Consider the following 27,843-nt stretch of genomic DNA (forward strand, 5'->3'; position numbering starts at 1 on the left):
CTAGCGAAGCTCTACAACCAGCCGTGAGCTCCGATTGTGGGCGGTGTGTGGGTTTCTACCGCGGCGGACCACCCGTGCGTGATGACGACGGCATAATCCACTCGGTTCTACGGCAATGGTGGTGGGTTACGAGGAATAGAGGAGAATCGGTCCTAGGCCTATGGCTTTATAGCCCCGGTGAGTCCGTCCATGGCGCCCACAACTACCTCCGCGATTGGCGCATGCACTCCGAGCTCCGCAGATTTCGAGCGCGCGCGGGGAGGAGACGGTCAGACGATGCGTGGTCCGTGGCAAGGTGGGCAACGGGTCCACAGGCGAGCGCGCGCATGAGAGTCTGGCCAGGCGAGGGCATGTACGGCTGGCGCAACGATCCACGGATTTCCCGGCGGCCGGTGTGCGGATGAGCGAGTCGCGCGGGGGAAGAAGAAGACTCCGACCCGAGGCTGACCGGTGGGGACCGCGTGGCAGTGCGGGTGGTAATACGCGTAGCGCGCGCTTGCGAGAGAACGAAAGGCTGACCTGCGGGCCCGATGCGGTAGTGACACCGGTGAGCGCGCGCGTGGGCGACGCGAGATCGATACACGGACGCACGCAGTTTCTGGCCACGGGGACCCACACACCAGCGAGTCAAAGCGAGCGGCGCGGTAGAAACGAAGGTGGGTCGAGGTCACGGATTTGGGCCAGTTTGGGCCAGAAGCAATTCAATGGCACCCGAATTCTTTCTTTTCTTTTTTTGTTCATTCTTTTCTATGCTATTTCAAATTCCAACTCCATTTCAAATTCATGTTTGAACTTTTAAAATTTCCAAGTATCCAAATTGACACACACATGTGAATCTAAGCTTTACTATTTATGATAACAATATTTATTCTTTTCTTTATTATTTATTTTTCTCCCTATCATTTAATTATGGCAGTAGTAAATGACCTTGTTAAGATTTCTTTCCTCATTTTTTTCATTTATGGGTTGAGGTCAAATTTATATTTTTCATAAAATTATATCACAACACACTCTTGAGTAAGGGATCAGCCTTTTCTTTAACTATTTATTAGTTTCTTAACTAATTTAATATTATTGTTTGAATATGAGGAGGGAGAATCCTAATAGATTAAAGGTCTTCCAAAAATTCTCACCATACTATCATATATTCTCTCTATTTTATTATTTCATGATATTTTTTTCTACCAGATTTTGGGCTTTACAAATCCTACCCCCCTTAAGAGAAATCTCGTCCTCGAGATTTGTAACGAATGGGTGTATACTCAACACATATACGCAAACAAAATCTCAGCATGAGGCATACTTCATTAGCAAGACATGGGGTCGATTAGACCTTATTATTCCTTCTAAAATAATATCATATCATCCACTAACTAAAGTAACATCTGGATCTTATAAATAGTAGTAATTTATATATATGTTTATGTAGCTTGGTGGAGCTGGTGGTGGTGGTGGAGGTTGTTGTTGTCGTTGTCTCTCCAACCGCGCTTGGCTTATTTCTTGGCGGACCTGACGTATTTCCTCGCGTCCTTGTCTTATCTGATTTTGCATCTCGGTCACTAGGTCTGTCAATTGTTGTATCACCAGTCTTTGGGCAGCAACCACTTGATCGATTTCAACAGGTAGAGGATTTGGAGGATTCATTTCTGTTTGTTGTTGCGTGATAATCTTTCCTTTCCTGGTATTGACCATGAAAGTTAGAAGCATATGGGAATATAGTTATATATTTTTTTGTAAGGAAAATTATTTGGCAGGCAAACGAACAGGCCAATAAATGGTTGATCTGAGGATTCTTGGGCACGACTTAATCTTTATTTTATACCAAGCTTGGGATAACTAGTCGTATAAGGTGAATATCCAAGGTAGGATAGAATTTTGTTAAGATGAGATAGTCTATATGGTGTAGGTTAAAAGTTTTGTTAAGTGGGGACAGATAGATTATACCTTTCATCATGACTCTATGGGTTGGATTAGCTCATGGTTGAGTTGATCCAATGTGCTAAGTTAAGTTAATACATGGCTAGTAGGGTCTAATTTCTTCTACTAGTGTCACTAATCTGTTTAAGTGGACTACATTGGGTTAGATTACATTAGACCACACTAGATCAGATCACATTAGGTAAGATAAGATCTAGATTAGATTGGATATGACTAGATTAGACTAGTTTAGGTTAGATAGGTCTAACAGGGTAGAATATGTATTATTAAGATATGTTAGAATCTTTTGAGATTAGTTAGATATGTTATGATAAGATAGAATCTCTTCAAGATAGGATGAATTTATTAAGGCAAGAAGAATCTTTTAAGATGAGGTGGATCTAGTACGATAAGAGATAATCTTATATGATACGATGAATCTATTAAGATAAATGAGGATCTTTTAAGATAAGACAGATCTATTTGATATACTCTAGTGGGGAATATTCTTAGTTTATCTAGTTTATCTTATAAATATATCTATTTTAATAGATCCATTTTTTAATAGGGAATATTCTGTGTTGTCTATTTTGTAATTATTTTCCCTTATGTCTAGGTGTACATGTAGATGCAATTGTGGACATTGCTCCACAACCCATCACACTCAATCAAAGATCCAAATCAGACCAGTATCATAAGAACAAGCATTCAAGCATATAGATACCTATAAAAATAGTTTTGTTTTTGTTCCTAATATTAGGTCTCCTATTCCTAAAGGTCACTTTCGGCCCAGGATTTCAAAGTGTGAAATCCACATTTGTCTTTAGAGAGAAAATGTAAGAATAATCAGAGTAAAGCGGAAATAGATGAGAAAAGATTAAGAAAAGTTTAGAGAGAATCAGAGTAGCAAAGGTAAGTAAGTAAGGGTTATCCATTTCTGTCTAGGTTTCATCCTACAGTCAACATTCCTCTGATACCACTTCTGTCACACCCGGGTTTCGGGGCACCAAGACCCAGGCGCGAACATAATCACCAGGTGTGCTGGGACCAAGTCTCACACATATGATGAATCATGGCACAGGATCGAATGTCACATCTTTACTATATAATAGGAGTTCTATACAAAATAAATAAATAATTACATTATAAGGAGACAACGGTCCAGCAACCAAAGTTGACTGGGAGATGACGGCCTAGACCTCTCACGAACTCGTCACAGCATCCTCCATGCGCCTCATCCTGTGGTACCTGTTCTTGACCTGTGGGGGGGTGTGAGACAGCAAGAGTGAGCTCACATACGTTCATAGCTCAACAAGTTGTGGGGAATAATGTGCATGAACTCGCCAAAGATGGGAGCTCACGTGAAGTGTAAGGCTTACCAAAAAGGATGGTTGAAGCTGAGCATTGCTTTTAAAGTTGGTCAAAATTTTATTAGCAGTTACTAAGTATAAGTAAATACCAACCCAATTAAGTAGTAGAACAAAAGTAACAACATCACCTGCGATGCAATGTATATGACAAATTGAATTTAGTTCCATAAATTAATCATGTGAGGGTCCGAGCTGCTCATGACCGTGAGCACGGCTAGTATACCAGTTTTACACTCTGCAGAGGTTGCGCATCTTTACCCACAAGTCATGTTACCCATCTGCCAAGGGATCGCGACTTCCCATACACCTCTACCGAGGAGGCGAGGCAGGGTAACACTACGAGGCCTTTACAAAGTTCCACTAGCTTCAGAAAACCCGCTACAGTTTATAGGAAGCTCCAATGCAGGGACCCCTCGCATGACCGCCATCGCAGCAAAATCATCCCAAGGGCCTCCCTACACTGACCACTCCCCTACTGCCCTTGCCCCTTTCGGGTAAGGTAGTCTTCCACTAGCTTTCCTAATTAATCGGCTAAGGGCGTCCCATTAAACCCTTGTGGTAGCACTGTTTTCCCAGGTGGTCGCTCCCACTACAACAGAACAACCCAGTAGCTACGCATGTCTAGCAACGCATGGTTTTATATGTTGCAAGGAAGCATATAACAACACTTATTATGTGTTGCAAGTGTTATGTGTTGCTTAGGAGCACAAAGCAACACATATTATGTGTTGCAAGTGTTATGTGTTGCTAACGAGCATAGATCAACATTTATTATGTGTTGCAAATATCATCGGTGTAGTTATTGGTATGTTGCAATTAAACCATTAAGTGATTAGATTTGTAGCCATCATAGGCATGATTTATATATGTTGCAAGGTAATCCATACAGTATTGTAAGTATAACTACTGTAGAAAATTACTATTGTAATTATACATACTGTACAAATTTACGCAACTGTTTTATGTACACCGTAAAAATTTATAGAAAACTGATATTGAAAAAAACAAAATAGTATACCCTGGTATTTGATCCTGCAACCTAACCTATGGGCATACCATAATCTGTGCTTTAGTAACCAAATGAGCTATTGACGAGTTGTGATAGGAAAGTGTTTATAATTTACTTATTCTATCTTTGGAACGCGGTGGATCCAGGTCCAACACCGGAGGTACGCTAGGGTTCCACCTGAGATCTTCCTTCTTCCCGCTCTGCTCGTCTCCCCATTGGATTCCTCGCCGCTTGTGGTTTCTTCCCCGTTGTCATAGAGTCAGGCAAAGGTCCTGTGTGCCGTCGCAGATCTTAGGGAGGTCAGTGCGCCGTCGCTATTCCCTTTGTCTCTGTGCGCCCTCGCTCATCTCTTCTCTTCGTCTCTGTGAGCCATAGCTCCTCTTCCCTTCATCAAATTCCCTGGTGGCGTGGATATTCTGGATAGTTCCCTGCATAGTTCCTAGCAGCACAACGGCATAAGGCAGAGGGGGAGAAGCCAATCATCATCCGGTACGTTTCTTGATTTCCTCTTCTTGTTGCCTCCGATCGACGAACACTAGGGATGCGCAGTAGCCGGGTCTCAGTTTCTTAGGGAGTGCACGAAAGGTTGAACTAGTACCATTATTTATCGACTTTCTAACAATCAGAAGAGTAAGGTATGGAAAATTTTCTGAACATATCTAAAACATGATATTTGATTATGTATAGACTAGCTGGGTAAATATAATTTTGAGCTATTATTGTGTTACTTGTAGACATCTAGAAATCAATATACTAATACAATTGAGAAATAAGTTTTAGATTTTTTATAGTAGAATTAACATCAGTATTTTTTATAGTTTCATAATGGATTTAGAGGTGGTGAAGCTTCTTTTGCAATGTGCTAAAGGCTCGGCTCAATATGTAGCCGGTGTAAAAGGCTTCTTAGAATTTGCATTCAAAGATAAACCTGAAGGAAGCAAGAATTATTGCCCTTGTAAGTCATGCGTGCACACTACTGTGCAGCCAAGTGATGTTATGTTTGAGCATTTGGTGTGCAATGGGATACTTGAGAATTATGACCAATGGGATTTTCATGGAGATACTTCTGGGCATGGAAATAATAATATGGGTCAAAATAGTTGTAGTAACGAAAGACAAGTTAATATGACGCAAATGATTCATGATACAATACAACACATGTATGATGACACACTTATGGTTGATGGCAATGCTCCTACGAAAGGGTCCTGTTTGGATGCAGCAAAGTTTTATAAGATGATTGAGGAATCCAATAAGCTGCTATGGACAGGATGTGAGTTGACAATTCTGACTTTATTGGTGCTTCTATTTAATATAAAATCAATGAACAAATGGACGGATAAATCTTTTGGTGATCTTCTTGACATTCTTCGTATGGCTATTCCAAATGGACAACAACTCCCCAAGAATTTTTATGAAGCCAAAAAAATTATTTCAAAATTTGGATTAGGGTATGAGGACATTCATGCTTGTCCAAATAATTGCCAACTATTTTGGAAGGGAAAAAAAGATGATGATTTCTGCTCTACCTGTAAGGCCTCACGGTGGAAGGGTATGCAACCTGAGTCGGTTTTAATAAAGAAACAAAGAAGGAAAGCTAGTCCTTGCAAAGTTTTGCGATACTTTCCTATTAAAGATAGGCTAAAAAGATTGTTTATGTGCAAGGATATAGCACCTCTCATAAGGTGGCATGATGAAGAGCGCATAAAGGATGGTGCATTACGTCATCCAGCAGATGCACCCGTATGGACCAGGTTCGATGAAAAGTTCCCATTTTTTGCATCAGACTCTCGCAATATTCGTTTTGGGTTGGCTACAGATGGGTTTAATCCATTTGGGATGTTGAGCAGTACTCATAGTTGTTGGCCAGTAGTTTTAACAGTATATAACCTACCTCCATGGTTATGCATGAAAGATCATAATCTTATGTTGTCCTTATTGATTCCTGGTCCTAAAAGTCCTGGAGACAGAATTCATGTGTTCTTGGAACCACTATTGGAGGACCTGAAAGATATATTTCAGAATGGCATGTCCACATATGACGCATCGAGAGATGAACTATTTAATTTGCGAGGGGCTGTTTTAATGACAACAAGTGACTTGCCAGGTTTAGGAATGCTCTCATCACATATGGTTCATGGTGAATTTGCTTGCCCGCCATGTGGTGACAATGCATGGACCAAACGTCTAAAGCACGGTCGTAAGTCATCTTTTATGGGACACCGTCAATGGCTTGATGAAGACCATCCTTATCGTTTTGATGCAGATTCATTTGATGGAACAACAGAGCTAAGATCAGCTCCTATGACCTATTATGATCGTTCGATTTTGCCTAACATAATTTCACTAGGGGATTTTAAGAATTCTAAAACTTACAAGTCTGTAAGTAGCCTGTTCACATTGCCATATTGGGATCATAATATTCTGAGATACAATCTTGATGTGATGCATATTGAGAAGAATGTTTTTGATAATCTACATGGTACACTGTTCAATTTAGATGGAAAGACAAAGGATAATCTCAAATCTCGTCTAGATTTACAAGACATGAACATTAGACAAGACCTGCACCCCCAAGAGAAACCTTCCGGCAAATGGTATTTGCCACCAGCAAGATATGCTATGAATAAAAGTGAGAGGCAAGCATTCTGTAAAGTACTTCGAGGAATAACAGTTCCTGATGGGTATTGTAGGAATATAGCGACATGTGTTAATGTTGCGGAAGGGAAAATTGTTGGTCTAAAAACTCATGATTGTCATGTCATGATGCAACAACTTATGCCTATTGCTTCCAGGGGGATTCTTCCAGATGATATTACAGCACTACTGTTTGAGTTGTCTGCATTTTTTCGAGGGATATGTTCAAAAGTTCTCCGTGTCGATGAGTTGGACCATTTGGAAAAATCTATTATTATTACTCTATGCAAAATGGAGATGGTTTTTCCTCCTGGTTTTTTCACGGTGATGGTTCATTTAATAGTTCATCTTGTGGCTGAATGTAAGATTGCTGGACCAGTCAATTATCGATGGATGTATTATATTGAGAGGTACTAATGAGCTATGGTAACAATATTCGTTATACAAATAATTTGGTTGTTCAATCTAATAATTTAGTTATTTTGTTTGTGTTGTAGGTACTTAGGAAAGCTAAAGTCATATGTTCGTAATAAAACTTATCCAGAAGCTTGTATTGCAAATTCATTTTTGGCAGATGAATGCATGGTGTTTTGTTCTAGGTACATCGATGGTTTCTCGACTAAACATAACAAACCATCAAGGAATGATGATACAATAGATGAGTTTGCTTCCAGCTTGTTTGGACATGCTTCTTCTTTGTTTCCTCCTACTGGGAAAGCTTTAGGAAAATCATCAAATTTCATTTTATCTGAGGTTGAGAAATTGCAAGTGCATAGATATGTACTTTTTAATTGTGAAGCTACGATTCCTTACCTCAAGTAAGATACTATACTTAATGTTTGATTTATTCCATATTTTTATTGTAATTTTGTGTTAAATACTAAGTAGGGAGCATGCAAGTCATTTGAAAAGGAAAAGACGCCAACGTCGCCTAACTCCAAAAGCAATTGAACAACTACAGAATAAAGAATTCCCTCATTGGTTTACAGAACATGTAAGTATGTGGATAGGATTTTAGTATCGCAATGGTTATAATTATAAGTATTTAAACTATGTTTTTCTTACGATACACAGATCCTGCACCTGGAGGAAACAAATGGAAGTGATACCATCAATGAAGACATTAGATGGTTAGCTCGAGGGCCCCTAGATTCAGCAAAACGTCATAGATCATATAACATTCGTGGTTTCAGATTTAGATCCAAAAGGTATGACAAGGCAACTCAGAATAGCGGCGTTGTTGTTAATGCAAAGACATCAAGTTATTCTTCTGTGGCTGATAGTAACCCTATTCTTGGAGATATTATGTACTATGGAAGGATAATTGATATAATTGAGGTCGATTATTACAGTAGATTTTCAGTGGTTTTGTTCAAATGTGAATGGGTCGATGTGACTAGAGGTAAAGGAGTGCAAACAGATAAATATGGGTTAAACCTAGTTAATTTTTCTCATCAAATTCATAAAGGTGACAAGGTTGAGGATGACCCATTTGTATTTGCCAATCAAGTTGATCAAGTTTTCTACATAAATGACCATATTAATGAAGGATGGTCAGTTGTTATGAAGATGAAGCCTAGAGATGTATTTGACATGGGAGATGAATGGAATGATGTAGAATGTGACCACTATCATGTCAGTACTGTGGCAGAACTATTTAATAATGCATATAACAAAAAATCATGGACTCGGCGAGATCAGGAAGGAATTACTGTAGATGCAGCAACAATATATACTTGTCCCAATTCAGATGAAGAAAATGAGTAATAATGTCAATGGAAATCAACATGGACACCAGGGATGATGTGGCTGTCCAAAAGCTGAAATGATGTCTTCTGTTTTCTAGAGTGCCTAGCTTCTGTCCAAATGGACCGAAAACAGTAGAGTGAAAACAGAAATTTGAATGGACAAATGGACTGAAAACAGAAGACTGAATTGACATACACAAACTAGACCCTATCAGCTAAATTAGCCAAAAGAAACTGGGTTGCAGTGTGAAGTGTTTATGGTTTGTTGTGCAGAGCCTAGATCGATAAGTTACTCCAGTTGTAATAATGTCAAAGGTGAGTGTTTTTTTGTTAGCAGTGGTGAAATAGCTTTCTACTATTCTTGCTAATATCTTTATTTTTGTGCACTCAGATATTGGCAAGGGAAATCTGCTGGGATGCTTTCGGCCATACGCTGTTGATCTCAAAGATCAGGGAGGAGTAGAGATCTGTGAAGGATGTAGTAGAGATGTGTGAAGGCAAGATAAATTTAGTACTGCACCATTATTTAAAAACCTCTACCTCCTAAATTATAAGAGGTAGCAGTCATTACAAACCTTCACATATTATAGTTCATGTACTAAATTTACCTTGCCTTCACAGATCTCCACGTTTATGGTTCATGACTTGACTATGTGGCCATTAAGATGTCAAATTAGTTCTAAATCTGACTACATCAGCTACCCACGAGCAGGTGTTGAGAAAATCTGATAAGCCCTTTTCTGGACCTGCTTTATCCCTTAAAGGCTATTGTAACTAATAACAAAGGTCATCAACTATGATGCAGGCTATCACAGACAGCTTTGACGTGATGAGCTCTCCCGCTCCCAGCCCCTCTCCCTCCCCCAGCCCCTCTCCCTCTCCCCCTCACACCTCCACCAGCCTCTCGCCGGAATCCACTCCGGACCCGTCGACCAACTCTTCGGCCCCCACCCCCTCGGAGATTGCCCCCAGTCAGGCCAGTCGCCCGATCCCCCAGGAGGCAGGACGTTCTAAGTCCCAGAGATGGTGTGATGACGTTATTGATGGTGACTCATCGGGAGGATCCTCCTCTGCTTATCATTCCTATAAAGAAGCTCTCCTTCAACCTTCTGGTCATGGTGGTAACGCCCCTGCTCCCCCTCTTCCCCACTTGAAGACGAAAGCTGGTGACCAGTCAGAGGTGCAAGGGTCTTCTGCTGAAAGTCGACGTCGAAAGGAGGATGGCTGGCAGGTGGTTGAGCATAGGAGGCGCCACCTTCCTCGTCGAGGATCCATAGTGGATCTCCGAGGGAAGTGCTACAAGTGCCTTTCTACCTCCCACCTGGTAGCTTCCTGCCGACGTCCTACGAGGTGCTATCGCTGCTTCAAGTTTGGCCATCAAGCGGCAAGGTGCCCCTTGCCGGAAGCTGGGCGAAAGACAGTGTGGCAGCGGCTGGGCTCTGGTGGAGATCGTACTCCGGTGTGGCTGCGTTTGTCTGGAGTGGACAATTCTGGCCCAACGGTGATGGATCGTCCAGTCATTCAGCGCAAGGCCCCAGTCTGGCGAAGGCTTTCCCCTCCAGTGAACTCCCCATTAGTGGAAAAAGAAGCACAGGGTGGCATGCTTCTGCCTGTTGGACGTATGAAGAAGAAGAGAAGACGTTCTAAACGCGGGAAAGGCAGCTCGGGACTGCAGTCGGGCCCAAGTCAGCCGCATCCCAATCCCCCTGTTGCTGTCCAGAGCGCCTTGCCGCGGAAACCTTCCTGCGTATTGGAGTTTTCCACTGATTTGGCAAGAAAGGAAGCTGCTCTTCGGAGAGCCTTGTTTGTTTCGGTGGTTGGCACCAGGCCGATGGTTCGCGGGGATGAGGTGATTGAGGAATTGGCGCGAAGTTTCAGCATCAACCCTGATGATATGTCTATCCAGCAGGCCACGCCGGAAGATTTCCTACTATTCCTGCCTGATGAACACACAGCGACCCAAATTCTTAACGAAGGACGACCTTTCAGAGGCCCTGGATTTTCTCTCAATTTTAAAAGATGGACAAGATTCTCTCATGCCTCGACGACGTCTATGGCGGCACTGGTTGATATTGAGATTCGAGGAATTCCAGCTCATGCTTGGGATATCTCCACGGCAAAAATGTTACTACAGGATTCGTGCTGGGTTTTGGAATTGTTAAGGGATTCAGGAACAGCATTTCTGCTACGCGCCTGGTGTTTTGACCCAAAATATCTGCATTCAGAAATGGAACTTCATATCGTCGAGCCGGGCAGTGATGAGCAGAAGAAACGATGTTTGACATACAACATTTCCATGACAGTGTCATCGGTGCCCTTTCAGATGACCAATAGCACTGAAACTCTATCCCCTTCCTCTGACGATGGTCAGTTTGATGAAGGAAATGACAGTGATCCAGCTGACTCCCAGCAGCGCCGCCTTCCACCTCAGCCACCTAGGGAATCTGTTCACCTTCGGATAGGCGCCCAGTTTGTGTCTGGAAGGAGTAGGGCGCTGTGTTTGGTTGAGGAAGCTGAAAGGATGGGCTTAGGCGCCTCTTCGGGACTTAATGCACAACATTCAATGCGGCCCCTTGAAGATTGCTCGACCTGGGGAGATGAGATGGGAATGCAGCTGGTCTGTGGCGCCTCGGGTCCTTCCAGGCAGATATGTGGCGCCTTGGGTCCTTCCAGGCGGATATGCGGCCAGCCGTCCATTGATGCTTGCGTTGCCCAATTAAATAACGCACAGCTCGATGCTCGGGCCGGCTCCTTCATATCGGTGGAGAGATCCCAGGAGTCGCCTTCCCCTTCATGGAAGCAGTGTAGACAGTTGGCTAATGAGGCACACGACCTTGGGGTCCGAGCTGCCTCCTTTAATGATGAAGAAAGAACCAAGGTGCCACTAGCTGTTGGGTCGCTGAATCAGTTGAGGTCAGCCTCGCCCCAGTACCATTTAGCTGCTGGGCCGCTGGAGGGGGACCGGACTGATTCGCCCCAAGCTACTGGGCCTTTGGGATTTACGGGTGAAGCACGCCAGGATGATCTTGTGGCTGAACCGGTGGATTGGGCTACGACGGACCTCACCCATCAAATGTGCATTTCTGAGACTGAGAGGACGACCTTGACTCTGGGCGATCATGTGGCTGCGGACAGCGGAAGGAAGTCCTCAACCGGGAATTTGCTACACCAATCCATTCACTGCACTACTGGCATTGAACAGCCAGGGATGCTACATATTAGGGGCCTTCAATCATCCAAAAAGCTGATGGTATACTCACGAAAAAGGTTCAACAGTAGGGACAAGTCTGGAAATATGAATGAAGAAGGGAGTGGGCCAATCGCTTCTGTACTGAGGATTGATACTGATGAAAATACAGTGTCCACGGTGCGAGAGGTCAGCCTAGCTGTTACTACTGATGGTAGTCAGTCAACTTCGCAAGAGACCCAAACAGGCAGTACGCAGCTCAAGAACAAACAATTCCTTAGCAAGCTCTCCAAAAAGATTTCAGGCCTCCTTGCAACACCAGAAGATCCCCCTTTTATGACGTCTAAAAATGCCCAAGTTGCAGAAATTATCCCACGCCGCAGCCGTCGAATTGCTGGCGTGGGAGTTGAATTTGACAACATGGATTTATCCTCAAGAACCACAAAGAAAGTTATGCAGGCCTTGAAAGTAATTGGGGATCCTGGGGCAGTCACCCAGCAAGCCAAAGAAGACTATCTGAAAGTATTCTCCACTGAACTTCCTATTTCACATATTGAAGCGCTGGCGTCCTTTTTTGGATGGGTGGTACCAGATGATCTCAAGGTGGGCAGCATTAGTGTTGGCATTAGTGCCTGTTGAGTTGTCCTGTAGAGGTCGCTGATGTAAGAGGTTTGTAATGGATCCAAAAAAAATCTTGAGCTGGAATGTAAGGGGTCTCAATTCTACATCTAGGCAATGTTCTGTTAGAACTTGCATTGATGCTTGTGGCGCAGACGTTATCTGTCTTCAGGAAACAAAAATGCAGGAAATTAACAGAGGAAAGGTGCTGGCTATTTTGGGAACAGATTTTGATCAGTATGTAATGCTGCCGTCCGAGGGTGCTAGGGGGGGAATTCTGATTTCCTGGAAAAAGCATATAAAGGTGACAGGGCTGAACAGAGTGGATTCTTATAGTATCTCCTTGCAATTCCAGAGAAATAATGGGCAGTCTTGGTGGCTGACTTGTGTCTATGGACCTCAAAGTAATTCTGAAAAGATCCTTTTTCTTCAAGAGTTAAGGCATTTCAGAAGCATCTGCTCTGAGCCTTGGGTAATAGTGGGAGACTTTAATCTCATCTACAAGGTTGAAGACAAGAATAATGATAATATTAATAGATCTATGATGGGTCGCTTCAGAAAATTTATCAATGATGTTGGTCTGATTGATACTCCCCTAATTGGTCGCAAATATACCTGGTCCAATCATCAATCTTCACCAACACTGGTCCGACTGGATAGAGTTCTCTGCACTACTGATTGGGAAGCGTTGTTCCCTAACCATCTCCTTCAAAGTGCTGCTTCAGAGGACTCAGATCATTGCCCACTGATTCTTGGACTTAACAGTATGTGTTCTGGCAAGCGTCGATTTCATTTCGAATCCTTTTGGCCAAAATTGGAAGGGTTCCAAGAGGTAGTTCTGGAAGCCTGGAATTCGGTTAATGAAAGAAGTTGCCCTTTCCTGACATTCGAACTGAAATTGAAATCAACTGCCAAGGCTCTGCAGAGATGGAGTGCTAAGAAGGTAGGCCATGTGTCCTCCCAGTTGGCACTTGCTAGAGAAATTCTTCATCAGCTGGAGATTGCCCAAGACTCTTGGCTCCTGTCTCCTTTGGAGGTTTGGCTCTTGAGAGGGCTTAAAAAACACTCCTTAGCCCTTGCCTCCCTCAAACGCACTATTGCCCGCCTACGGTCCAGAATCAGTTGGATAAAGGAGGGCGATGCCAACTCTAAGCTTTTCCATATGCATGCTAGGCACAGGCAAAGGAAGAACTTTGTTGCCAAGATTGTGTCAGGGATGAACACTTTCACTGATCACGGCGAGAAGGCTAGAGCAGTAGATGAGTTTTATTTCAAACTTTTGGGCTGCAAGGCGGACAGATCCTTGACTGTTGATTTGGATTACCTGGGTCTACCTTCTCATGACCTGACTGATTTAGATGCGCAGATTGATGAAAATGAGGTTCTGGAATCCATAATGCAACTACCTTCTGATAAGGCTCCGGGGCCTGATGGTTACACAGGCAGATTTTATAAAGTTTGTTGGCCAATTATCAAGACGGATGTGATGGCTGTTATTGCTGCAATTTGGTGCAGAAAATTCCAGCAGTTTGGAAGACTTAACACTGCATTTGTTACTCTTATCCCTAAGAAGGAGGGGGCTGAGGAAGTAAAAGACTTTCGACCTATCAGTCTGGTACACAGCATTGCTAAACTTGTCACCAAGTTGATGGCCAACAGATTGTCCCAACGACTGCATGATCTTGTTTCTCTTAGGCAGAGCGCCTTCATCAAGGGCCGTTTCATCCAAGACAACTTCATGCTGGTTCAGCAGACTGCCAGATTGCTTCACCAGCAAGGCCAACCGAGGGTTCTTTTGAAGCTTGACATCACTAAAGCCTTCGATTCTGTTTCTTGGCCTTTTTTGCTTGAAGTACTTCAGAGATTGGGTTTCGGGCAGATTTGGAGGGATATCTTAAGTGGCCTTTTAGCAACTTCCTCCACACAGGTTTTACTCAATGGAGTTCCGGGGAACACCATCCCCCACAAGAGAGGGCTGCGGCAAGGGGATCCCCTCTCCCCTATGCTTTTTATTTTAGTGATGGACATCCTTGGTTGCATTGTGGCCAAAGCTGATGAGGAGGGGCAGCTTGAGCCTCTCTCTTCCAAACCACTGCACCACAGAATTTCGCTATATGCTGATGACGCGGTTCTTTTTTTCCACCCAAGGGAGAGTGAAATTCATACTGTCCTAGGTATTCTGAATTTGTTTGGAGAAGCTTCAGGATTAAAAACTAATATTCAGAAAAGCAGTGTGTATCCAATCCGTTGTGGGCAGGATGAGCTGGACATCCTCAATGATTGGCTTCCTTGTGAACTTTCGTCTTTCCCATGCAAATATCTTGGTCTACCTTTGTCCTTAAAAAAGCTGTCCAATAATCAGCTGCAGCCCATTATTGACAAAGTGGCTGATCAACTTTCTGGGTGGAAAGCGGACCTCATGACACGGGCAGGTAGAAGAGTGCAGGTTCAGTACGTGATGACTGGCATGCTTATATATCTAGTCATGGCAGTTGACATTCCCACAGGCTCGCTCAAAGCTATCGACAAGATCAGAAAAGGATTTCTCTAGCGTGGGAGGAAAGAGGTCAGAGGAGGACATTGTTTAGTGGCTTGGGGAAGAGTTTGTAGACCTCTTGAAATTGGTGGACTTGGGATTTCTAGTCTTAAAGAACTAGGATGGGCCTTAAGAATGAGATGGTTGTGGCTGCGCAAAACGGATCCGGATAAGCCTTGGTCCTCATTGCCCATGCAGATATCCAACAAAATAAAGGCCTTTTTTTGCACCGCCCTGCTCACTGAAATTGGAAATGGGTCCTCAACCTTATTTTGGCTGGATCGTTGGGTCCACGGAAAGAATATTGAAGATATTGCTCCTCGACTGCTTGCAGCGGTACCAAAGAGAATTAGGAACAGCAGAACTGTGCTTGAGGCCTTGACAGACAGGAGATGGCTAACTGATATTAAAGGGGCCTTGACAGTAGGTGTCTTTGCCGATCTCCTAGATCTCTGGGATGAACTTCAAAGTGTCCAGCTTCATTCAGACAGGGAGGACAAACATATTTTCAGGTTCGCTAATGATGGAATTTATTCAGCGAAAGCAGCTTACAATGGCCTCTTCATCGGGTCGACCATGGCTAAGTATTGGGAACTAATTTGGAAAACCTGGTCCCCTCCCAAGTGTAAATTCTTTTTATGGCTTGCTGATCTTGGAAGGTGCTGGACAGCAGATCGTTTGCAGAAGAGAGGTCTTAGCCATCCTGACAAATGTGTCCTGTGTGACCAAGAGCAAGAAACCATAGATCACATTTTGGTGGGGTGTGTTTTTGCTAGGAGTTTTTGGTTTCAGCTGCTGGGACAGGTCAACTTATCTGCCTTTACTCCTGTGATGGGAGAAACTAAAATGATGGAGTGGTGGAGCAGAAGCAGTGAGCAGTTACAGGGGATTGCTAAAAAGGGATTCAATTCTTTGATTACCCTTGGGCTTTGGACTCTCTGGAACCACAGAAATGGATGTGTTTTTGATAGAGCTACACCTAGCATGGAGGGTGCTATCAGAAGAGCTGAAGAAGAAATTATTATTTGGAATTTTGCGGGGGCCAAACATCTTGCCCTTATTACAGCTCCCATTCCAGGTGTCATGTAGGGATCTAGGAGTGAGTTCAGTAGTTAACCTCACTAGGGAAGGGTGTTGGTTGGTTAAGTTTAGATTGTGGGGGTAGGTTGGTCTAGTTTGCTTTCTTTCTTCTCCTTTTTCTTTTTCTTTTTCTTTATATTTCTTTTTCTGTTGTGTTTGTAATTGGTCTAATTTTTAGACCCTTCTTCTTAATACAATGATACGCAGCTCTCCTGCGTGTTCGAAAAAAAAAACTATGATGCAGGCTAGACAGAAGGAAGCTGCAAAATTAGCAGCTGAAGCACGAAAAACAGCATTTGAGGCTGCTAAAAAGGACGCAACAGAAAAGGAAGCAGCAGAAAAGGAGGTTGTTCTGTAAGTTCTGTGTACTGCTGTTTTGTGTACTGCTGTTCTGAAGTTCTGTGTACTTATTTGCAAACTTAATATTTGTAGTTCTGTGTACTGCTGTTCTGAAGTTCTTGTACTGATTTTCATAATAGATGATTTCCTTTGTACCATATCCAATCTCATCCATGCTGAAATCATTTGAAAAGAAGCAGTATCACTTTGTGCTGTTCATGAAAAGGCTTAGTATCTTTTGGGTTGGCACTTAATTACAGAAACTTTATTATGTAATTAAGCAACATAGATGGCCTGTTTTGCAGATGATGGCAGTTGTTACATTTATGTGATGTATCCACTCTAACAGGATTTCCAGAAGGACATAGTTAGAGCAGCTGAAGGTTTGGTGTCTATTGGAAACAAACATTGTTAGTTTTTTATGTTTTTTTACATTTTCTCACATAGTAGAGCCATAGGAACAAAATTTTCTGAGGACTGCTATAGATATGGAAGCGAAAATAATGCAAGCGACGAAGCCCTTAGAAAAGCAGCATCACTATACGGAGGTGCTTTGAGAAATATTGAGAAAGAGTATGAAGATTTCAACAGAATTTTATCTTCTCAGGTAAGTGCTGACTGATCTATGAGTTACTTTCCCACATAAGGCATGTTTAGTTGGAGATTACTTGTGCAATTCTTGTGTAAGGGTTTTTTGAAAGCTCTTGATTGGTTGTCTGGTTCGCAGGCAGGAAATATAGGTGTTATGGGGATTGGGAAATTTCTAGATCTGAATTTGTATTGAAAGTTCCCATTGACAACTGAGGCGTGGTGACACTCTAAAATATCCAAGGTGTTGGGAGCCTTTTTGTTTGAGTAAAATTTGCACAAGTCTGTCTTAGTCTCATGAAAACCAAAATGTTGATACTCTCTTTAGCGGTAACTTTCTGATACTAATAATCCAAGTTACCAAGCATATCATTCTGTTTCTGCTTTACCTTTTGCTTCGCGGTTCATATAATACCCGTAGCTTGTGTATGGAATATTGGAACTGATCACCATATGCATAATTTTCTGGTTGATGCATCATATCATCAGTGGATCAACTTTGGCATGCTGTCAATATTCAGTTTGAGGCTGCACGGGACGGCCGTTCAGACTTGATTGAGGCTGGACAAAGGTACGTCCAAATATATGGGAGAAACCGAGAAAGACCATTCTGTCAGATACATCATTAGTGTGGATGCTATCTAGACTACTTGAATCGACTTGTTATGCAAAAAAAAACACATGTAATCAGGACATCCAAACAAAAAAGAAGGAAACATATAGTAGTAGGTGCTTTCAGCACACCATGTGAGACTTGAACTTCAGTATGTCGTTAATTCTGAAGATCTTCAGATTTTCGCTCTACTCTGTTCTTTAAGGAATTACCACGGATAGGTGCAGGAAAGAAAAAATCCAGGATCATCATGTGGCATGAGCATTTCTCTCTCTTAGGCTACTTGCCATTTCAACATTGCCGCGAGAAGTTCGGACAAAGGGATAGAAACCATTGATACATCAATTTAGCCTATATCTTTGTTTTTTTCAGAGAAACAATTCATATGCTTGCAGATCGTCGTACCATTGAAAAATCAGTTCCTGAAACACAAGGACATGCATTCACACTGACTAAGCCGAAAGAGACAGACAGAACAAGCTGTAAAAGAATGAGTTTACTTTCAAAAATTGCATGGTGCTTCACTAGTTCCCTATACAAAACCTACACTGTGATCCTGTTTTCAGCAACAGAAGTGGTCCCCTGGAAGATGCTCGTGGTCTTGCACATCGCTATAGCAGGATGAGACATGAAGCAAAAAAATATATGGTGCTGACTCCCTGAAGGCCAAATAAGTTCAGTTGGTAGAAATAATTGCAGATCAAGTGTGTACTGTATGTGGCAATTATGTTTTTGTTTTAAATTAAGAAATTTGATAGGCTCTATTTTTTTCAGAACATTACAAAGATCAGCTATTTTAATTACATTCCTTAATTTTAAGTTATGTTGTTTTTACATGTGCAGCTCATGAGGCTTTTCATTGGGGAACCACTCTGGACCCCATTAAACCGCCCTCAGGAGGACCACCCGGCGAGGCAAGAGTATGTCAAGAATGTGAGTGCGGGCACTGGATTTGCTCTTGCAGCTAACTTCCTGGCCAACACGAACCTGCCCTCCAAGCCCTTCTAGAGAATGTGCAACAAAGCTCCACTCCTGGCTGGATAAACAGTTATTAGACCTGTTGTACCTGCGTTCTTGGAAGGTGTAATGTTGTGTGTGGAATGTTGTGTGTGGAATCAGTCTTAGTACTAGACAATTATATATAGGGCTGCAAATGTTGTGTGTGGAGTCGAACTTTCATGTTTTTTTCAGACTCGCTCTCTGTGGTGTGTGCATGTCTGTGCGAGGTGGAGTCAGATGTGCATGTGTTTATACATTACAGTATGAATCAGAGCTTGTGTTGTTGCCAGCAAATATAATTTCCACTTGTGTTGTTGCCAGCAAATAGAAAGAAGAAATATAGCCAGCAAATATAATTTCCACTTGTGTTGTTGCCAGCAAATAGAAAGAAGAAATATAGCCAGCAAATATAATTTCCACTTGTGTTGTTGCCAGCAAATAGAAAGAAGAAATATAACAGGTAATATTGAATACTTGTATGTTCTGAATACTAATGTGCTAGCAGCTACCAGTATGTCTGGAGTGGACTCGCAAATAACATAACTAGCAGTTCAAGCTAAGCTAGCGACCTAGAACAGAAGGAACCAGATCTACGAAGGTTTGCATGTGAAGTTTCAAAAGAAGGAACCAGATCTGCGACTACATTTCAACGGGGCCGGGAAAGCAACAGAACAAGACGAGGGGAAAGGAAGTCCGATCCGTTTCAAACAAACTGACTTGAGCTCTTCATCGTAACACAAGGGGCATATTTGTCCACACGCGAGATCACTGCGACCCGTTACCTGTAGATAGCTGTGTATGCCGGGTTAAGACGAGAACAATACCAAAACTACAAAAGATAGATTGTTATAATAACAGGAATCTAATTGGCACCTTCGGGATACCACTTTTACGAAGCCGCGAGATCGGGATACCTGAGATCCAAAATACTCGATGAGGGGGGATTGAAACGCAAGAAACTCTAACAGCCGTAATGCGAAGCTTCCAGGAGCAGCGGATGCGTACGCCAGCTGCAGGTGGAGAGTAGGGATGGCAACGGGTAAAATATCCGCGGATAGTGTCTCTGGACATCCATATCCGCGACTTATATCCGATATCCGAACCCGTACCCGTTACCCGCTATCCGCGACTGGTCGAGCGAGGGCTTCGTTGGATTGCTGGAAGCCTAGAGAACGCTTGTGGCCTTGTGGGCTGTGGCGATGTGGCCCGTGGGCCTGTGGGACGGGTGTAATTTTAACGGATATTCGGATATTTGGGTATGGATATTGATTTTTCGTATCCGTTTTAAAAATATCCACGGATATCAAGTGCTACCCGTATCAGCATCCATGGGTACAGACTCGTACCCAAAACCGTGCCCAACGGGTTTTTTATCCGCGGGTACGCGGATAAAAGACATCCATTGCCATCCCTAGTGGAGAGACACGTTTACGCCTACCGTTGCTATAGGATCGGACGATGAATATTAAATAAGATGACGTAGACAACGTGATAGAGCCTGTTTTAAACCCGCTTTCATATATAGACGATTTGTGCGGGCAGGGCAGGGGTACAAGAATTGGAGTTCCACCCAAGCGCCAGAGGATGTCGTGGAGTTCACGGGTGTCGTTGACGGGGTCGAGGACATGGACAACAGGGATGACAGTAGGTCGAACATCTCCCACCACGACAGGGGGTGGACTACGGCCTCGTGAGTCTACGAGAGAGAAGGGGATGGGGGTGCAGTACGAGGCGGCGACGATGTGAGGATGGGAGAGAGAACATAGAACGATTGACGGAGGATTCAGAACAAGCGATCAGATGGACGGCCATGGTCTTTTGGGAGAATCAATTTAAAAACATTATAAAATTTATTATATTTGTAAATATTTCATAACCAATTGAAAAACATTATAATCAACATTTTTACATCTTTGTAATTTTTTAGATCGGTTCGTATAAACTTTGACCATATCTCCGACTTGTGTCCTCAATCGAGATGTCCTAGAATCAGGTTGCATTTGTTTCGCATTGAACTTTTAGACCCATGATTTTTTAATACATATAGTTAAAAATTATTTTTATTTATGACCCATGATTTATCAATGTATGGAAGTTAGATTTGGCAAAGCTTTCTTTTTAATTACATCTAATAAGTATTTCCCTCCATTTTACCTCTGTCTCCAAAAGTATTTCCCTCCATTTTTTTACTGCTAAAGCAAATCTCACGAGGCTCCGTAATCATCGTGCAGTTTCCATCTTCAACTAGATAACCTCAAGCGGGCTCCTCTCCTCTTCATCTTCCTCACCCATCCGCCAGGCGCCAGCCATCCCGCGCTCCAGCTATCGCGCCCAGCCAGCCGCCATCGCGCCAGGAGCCACCATCGCGCCAGACGACGCCGACTGCCCTCCAGGCTCCAGGTACGCCGCCGCCCGCCGGGCCCCCTCCTCCCTCCTCAGTCCTCCCTACGCCCTACAGGACCTAGGTATGCCGTCGCCGTCGGCTGCCAGCCCCCCTCCAGATCCAGTCAATGTGTGATAAACTGTTTGGTATATGGAGCAACTCCTATGATCCCTTGGCTGCTGATGTTCATAATCCCACTCATATTGAATAACCCCACTGACCACTACTAATCCCATGATGTTGATGTTCATAATCCCTTGGCTCCTATGATCCACTTCTAATCCCTTGCTGCTGATGTTAGAAAAAATCAGTGCATACTAGTTACTCGACAGTTGCTACCTGAGTTATATTAGTATTTGTCATTAGTCGGTATGCTAGTCCACAAATAATGCAGTAGCACTAGCACAAGAACTCTGATAATTTATGTCATTGTGTAGTGGAGATGCCAAGAGGAAGGAGGAAGCAGACCGTTGAAAGCAATGAGGAGTATCTATCAGAGGACCATGTAGGGCAAAAAAAATTACAGAAAACTCTTGCACATGAATCAGATACCGAGATGGAAGAAGAATCGTTTGCCGTAGGTGGACATGATCAAAGTGGTGAGGTTTCTGAAATGGAGCCTAATTCAAAGAACCCAACTGATATGGATGCAGACATTGAGGTTGAAGACGAAGGTACTGAAATAAGATAACGTACTTTTTAAGAATAGTCGTAATCATCCATTTGTAACCATTTGTTCCATTATTTTTGCATGTTGACCCCGGATAGAGACAAATGTGGAGGTGAAAAGGCGGGGTAAGACAAAACTATTACAGGTCTGGAACATTCCTAGAGGGCATAGGATTGTAGTACAATGTAATGAACTTGACCAGCCAATTGGAGAAGAGGCAGGAATCATGGGAAAATTCCTTGGCATGGTAGCCAGGAATGGAAACTTGTGTAGCTTAAGCTACAAGGATTGGAGGCTTTTGATAGGTAAGAAAGAGAGATTGACTAATGAGCAGAAAAATAAGGAGGATATACTTAAGCAAGTAAAGGTATGACACATTTATTGCAGTAATTATCTAGAAGATGATACATAGGGTAATTTTACCATTGTCTTTATATACTGTATGCAGAGGAGATTCCTTTATCCTGCTCGTATGGAAAAATGGGTACTAAAAACCATTGGAGAGAGATGGAGGCAACATAAATCTAACTTAAAATCCATATATTATGATGCACATAAGGGTTTGGAAGCTAATTACAACAACGTTCCACCTGGGGTAATTGCGGATCAGTGGATTGCACTTGTGAATCATTGGGTGACCACAAAAGCAAATGTTCATGGCTACCTTTACATTAATCAGTTATCTTGTGCAACTTGTCAGTTGCGATTACATTATCTATGTAATCATTTTATGGTAGGATATAAGCATGGCGAATACGAATAACTGTGGAAAAAAAAAGACTACCCATACAGCCGGCACAAAGAGTTTCGCTCGGACTAGAGAGGATTTGGTACTTCTGTTGCAACTACACTTGTGAAGAACATGCTTTTTACAACCATATTTCTGTCACTAATCTTTATTACCTTACATGTCCAACAGAGGGAAAAAGATCCTGAGAAGAAATACCCTCACAGGGCTATTTTATATATCCACACACACAAAGCGAACCCTACCAAGAACACAAATCCACATGTGGTACAATTTTCTACAAATATTTACTGGTTCAAAATTTTTATGTACTTGTGACATGCTGAATAATTTAATCCTTTTAAAAGAATGATTTGCAGGAACTGTTAGCAGAGCATCCAGAATTTGCAGACACTAGCCAAGGAAAGATTGCATGGAATGGAGATGCACTAAACAAGATATTAGGAGAAGAGAAGCCTGGTCATGTGCATGGCCTTGGTCTTGTTCCAAACCCGAACAAAGTGTTAGATGGGACAACATCAAGACGTCTTAATCAGCTACATGTAACATCTTTGGACCCAACAGCAAGTGAAGATGTCCTCTCTTTGAAACTTCAGATGGAAAAACTCGTAAACCATGTACACAAGCAAGATGCTACTATACAAGAATTGCAACAAAAGAGTGTACTCTTCGAACAGCATCAAAGTGTACATGTAAAATTATTGAACTCCATTTCACAATCAGTTCATACAGTAGGTCTATGTGTAACATCTAATCCATTTGGTTATTTGTTTGCTATGACAGGGATGTTTCGACGATCTTCCAGCGAATCAATTTCCAACGTCTTCAAAACGTAAAGTAGGCATCTGTATGGAATTTACACATCCGCACTTTCTTACATTTTAGTACCTACTACTTCATCTTGTAGTTATTTTTCATCAGCGTGTATATGTTGAGCCACAAAATCAAGAATTCAGGATGGACAATGAAAAAACTTACTCTCAGGTATGATTGCATTACATTGCCTTGTTCGCTTCCGATTGTTGTGGCTGCGCTATGGCTTTTTCTACAACACAACATAGTTATTTTACAATGTACAACAGCAGCCATAGCTACAGCCCCAGCAAAAAGTAGCGCTACTCAATACCCCTATAATTTTTTTGCTAAACTACTAATCTGTATTTCATAAAGAGAGAGCAAGAGGCAAAGGAGTACGAGGATTTGCAACAAACATTCAGAAAAACTTCTACTATCCATAAGGTCCTCTGCTACCTCATAACTCATCTTTCTAGATTTCATGGTATAATGCAAACATTAATAATATGTATTGAATTAAAGAAGATTAAGGTGGCTGATACTAGGCAAGGTAAATTACAACGAACTGATAGACTACCCACTACCCATAAGGTCAGCTACAGCAAAATTTCAATACATGGAATATATACGCCCTACAAAGTGATGTTTTATTATATTCATTTTTCAATTTAATATATTGGCAGACAAGGCAATTTGAGTTGGAAAGAGACATTACCTTCGATAATACTAAGCTCGCTAATTCATCGAAGGTGGGAATGCAATAAATTTATTCAACATACATAATCATGATTGCTTATCTTTACATTGATGTCTCGCACATACAGAGTATGACCAAGGAACCAACTTCTACTTCCTTAAATGAAGAAGCATCTAAGAACCAGGTACTTCTACACATGACCCATGTATTGTATTCATTGTTCATTAGTAAGTAGTAGTATCTCACATACTACTCATTCTTGAATGGAGATGCATTTTAATTGGCAGTACACTAGGGTGTTGCATAACTAAATTGAAGTTAATAATATGTACAAAATTAACTATTTCGTAATCATCCAAAAATATTAAAATATTGAATACTCATTGTGATGTAATGACAGGTAAAAAGGAAAGATATGCAATCTGCAACTACCTTTGATAAAACCAAGTGTGCTACCACATCAAAGGTGACAGTGAAAATCAACTTTCTTGCTAAGTATATCGAATTGTTTTCATTACTAATATGTATTAGTTATAGGTTATGGTGCATGAAACAAAAGGTGACTCAAAAATTTGTGTACATTCATATTCTTAAATCCACTTTACTAATTCGATATTGTTGTCCATAAATCAGGGTACTCCAGGTGACCGACCAACAGATGAGTCAATATTGGTAAAATCAAAATTTTCTTACCATTATTGTGCCCACATTACATAAGTATTTACTGATACACTTGAGCATGTTTACTAGACTGGAGCACAAGTGTTCTTAAAAAGCTGGAGATGTCCAACCAAGACTGTTGCCTTAGGCACAGTACTTGGTCGAGACCCAAATCATAAAGTTGGAGGTGTTAAGTTAGGCAGAGAATTTTGGATGGTGCGTGTTAGACTTGTAATACTGCCTATTGAGCCTTTGATTCGACCATACGACAACATGGAGGTTATTGGTGATGTCGGCAACAATCTTATAGCATGGCCTTCGTGTTGTGTATGAACTACCCTCTTACTTAACTAGTCATTACTACTCCGAACTACTACTATCAATTTCAGTATTATGATTATCCGTGCAGATTGAAGACGACAAAAACTGATATATGCTCATTTCAACATCACGACGCTTCAACTCAGTTCAGGATGATATCATGATGTAAGTTCACTGTAATCCCCTCATTGTGGTTTATTGTTTTAGACTCTTGGACCCCTAAGAAGTTTACGATGTTCCTATATATGATAGTATAACACATGGTGCTCAATTATTTTTGCATCATCAACATGAGTCCACCACAATTGTTTTTCTGAAATGCTATCTTATTGTTCATCAATTTCAGTTCAATGTTGCATATGAGCTATATTTCATTTCAAGCTACTGAAACTTCTTCATGAAAATATCATAGTTTGGGTGGGGATGGTTAGAGAAGAGGCACATTTCTGGTTTGGCTCGACGCAATGTTAAATAGGCTTGTCCAATGTGTAACGGTACTTCAACATCAGTGCAATTCAGTGCAGATCGATGCAGATCAGTGTTCTAATTTGGTTGGTTGTCTAGATGCAGGCCCCATCTATTTGGGTGGTGAAGTGTGAGGATTATTTTGGGTTATATCATGTCCCTGAGGCGATGAAGGTGGTAGCTGCATCCATGAACATGGAAGGCACTACAGCACGCTGGCTACAGGTGTACAGACGGAAGGGTGGATTAGGAGACTGGAGAGGTCTGGCCAAAGCAGTGATGGAGAAGTTTGGGGCTGATGTTTATCCTAAGGCCTTGAGAAAGATGATGAATATTAAGCAGACATGAGAATTGGATGAATATATACAGGAGTTTCAGGAGTTGAGATATGGTACTGCTATCCACAATCCAGAACTAGATGAGATATTTTTTGTTACTCAGTTTTTGAAGGGGTTGAGAAGTGAGTTGCAAGGTCCTATTATGGCACAATTACCTCATACAGTGGATAGGTTTGAGGTGCTAGCCCAGGTTTAACAAGAGATTGTTGATCACAAAGGAAAAGGCAAATTCCACAAAGGGGTGTTGCCAGCAAAGATGGGAGTCAGCAACGGGACTATGGTAAGAGGAGTGGCAGAGAATAGGGGATGTAGTAAGGAGAGAACTGAAAGAGTGCATGGCTTGTGTTTTGCTTTTGGGAGAAGTATGAACCAGGACATGCATTGAAATGTAGCAAGGTATTGGCTCCTCAGTTGCATGTTTTGACTCAGGAAGATTTGAAGCTGCCTTTGTCCCCTAAGATGTGGGAATAGGTGGAGTAAGAGGAGGAACAGGAGGAGAAGGAACATCAATTATCCATGCATCACCAAGACACGCAATTCAGTGCAGATCGGTTTTGGGGAGAGGGAGTGGTTTGGAGTTGAGTACAGTATTGTTCTAGTCTATACACATTCAGTAGCACATCCAGTTCGTTCTTAGGTTGTTTCGTCAGGGGTAATTAATATCGCAGGGATGTCCAACAACAAAGATATTGTTGTTAACTTGATTCTTGTGTATAATTGGCTACCTCCATTTAAATTTATGCACGGGTACAATATAGAACATCATGAAACATTAATGTTGTTGATCACTAACTTATATTATTGTCTTTTCAGTTTCGAAGCTGCAAGATTTCTACAGAATCCAAAGACTACTTATTTCAAACCGGATGGCGTGGATCACTACGATGAATTTCAGATTTGTTTAGGATATGAGTCATATGTTGTTTATATCTTTGTCCCAAAAATACTTGAACACGCATCAAGCGGTGATTATTTTAAGTTCTGCTATGCTGAATCGTGACTATTATTTTATTTAAATGCAAAATTATTTGTCCATTATTGTCATGTTTATGCCTATGATTATCAAAATTATTTCTCGTTTACTATTGGCAAATGTTGTTGTATAATCATTTTATTAATAAACGATTAATTCTTTGCAACACATGTATGTGCTGCCACAAATCCATTACAAATGTTACCATTGCTATATGCTTCAACCACCTTGCAACACATATATGTGTTACCATAAATCCAATCAAAATGTTGCCTTAACCTACTCGTCATTGCCAGTACAAACGCATGTAACTGTTGGAGTAGGGACTAAATATCCGTTGCAGCATAGCAACACTTATAGTTATGGCTTACCAACGTATATGTAAACGTTGCAATAGTACCTAGCAACGGCAATATAGGCAACACATAATTATGCGTTGGTATTAGGCTCAGCAACACTTATTTGGACTTCTAGCAACGCATAAATACGTTGCTATAGGGTTTTTTTTTTGTAGTGTCCATGTTCCAATTAACATAATGATCTTATCATGAACAGTAATAATAAACAGATAATAAAAGTGTGATCATGAATAATGTATCTTCATACCCAAAACCACATAAAGCACTAGCAAGTACTACCCAAAAAGTTCAGTGGTAAACAAGGTATAAAGATAGACAAACTAGGGTAACCTATTGGGTCCCATCAAAATTAACCTATGCAGATCATTATGATTAATTAGAACATGAGTGGGTAAAAAGAAGTGATCAAGGGCACAACTTTCCTGGGACTTGAGATTCCAGGTACCAACTTGCTTTTTAGATGACACGTGTCCTCACTGCTAAACGTAGCAATACAAACAAACAATGTATAGGCAAAATTAACATTACACCAAACATATATGCAAAATACATATTAATAATCTACATATTGAAATAAGATCACAGGAACATGAATTATTAATTTTTGGAGTTATTGATTTTAAGTTATGGATTTCTAAAGATTCTATGTGCTTGGTACAAGATTAATTAGGCAGTCAATTTTAATATGGCTTTTATGTAAAAATAGTGACACAAAATGATAAACAATAATATTACAAAATTATAGAAATTGGAATGGATCAATTTGGACTTAAAATGGATTAAATATGAATTT

At 41.6% G+C, this 27,843-nt stretch overlaps 1 long non-coding RNA gene across 1 annotated transcript; it reads left to right on the plus strand.

Annotated features, from left to right (window-relative positions):
- The first annotated feature begins 24,336 nt into the window (after nucleotides 1-24,336).
- LOC103635921 (uncharacterized) lies at nucleotides 24,337-26,598 on the plus strand. The gene is made up of 5 exons (XR_002264259.1): nucleotides 24,337-24,400; nucleotides 24,568-24,606; nucleotides 24,685-24,921; nucleotides 25,004-25,080; nucleotides 26,532-26,598. It is a non-coding gene; the product is annotated as an uncharacterized lncRNA (long non-coding RNA).
- Nucleotides 26,599-27,843: the final 1,245 nt, after the last annotated feature.

Source organism: Zea mays, chromosome 8 (genome assembly GCF_902167145.1).
Source record: "Zea mays cultivar B73 chromosome 8, Zm-B73-REFERENCE-NAM-5.0, whole genome shotgun sequence".
NCBI lineage: Eukaryota > Viridiplantae > Streptophyta > Magnoliopsida > Poales > Poaceae > Zea > Zea mays.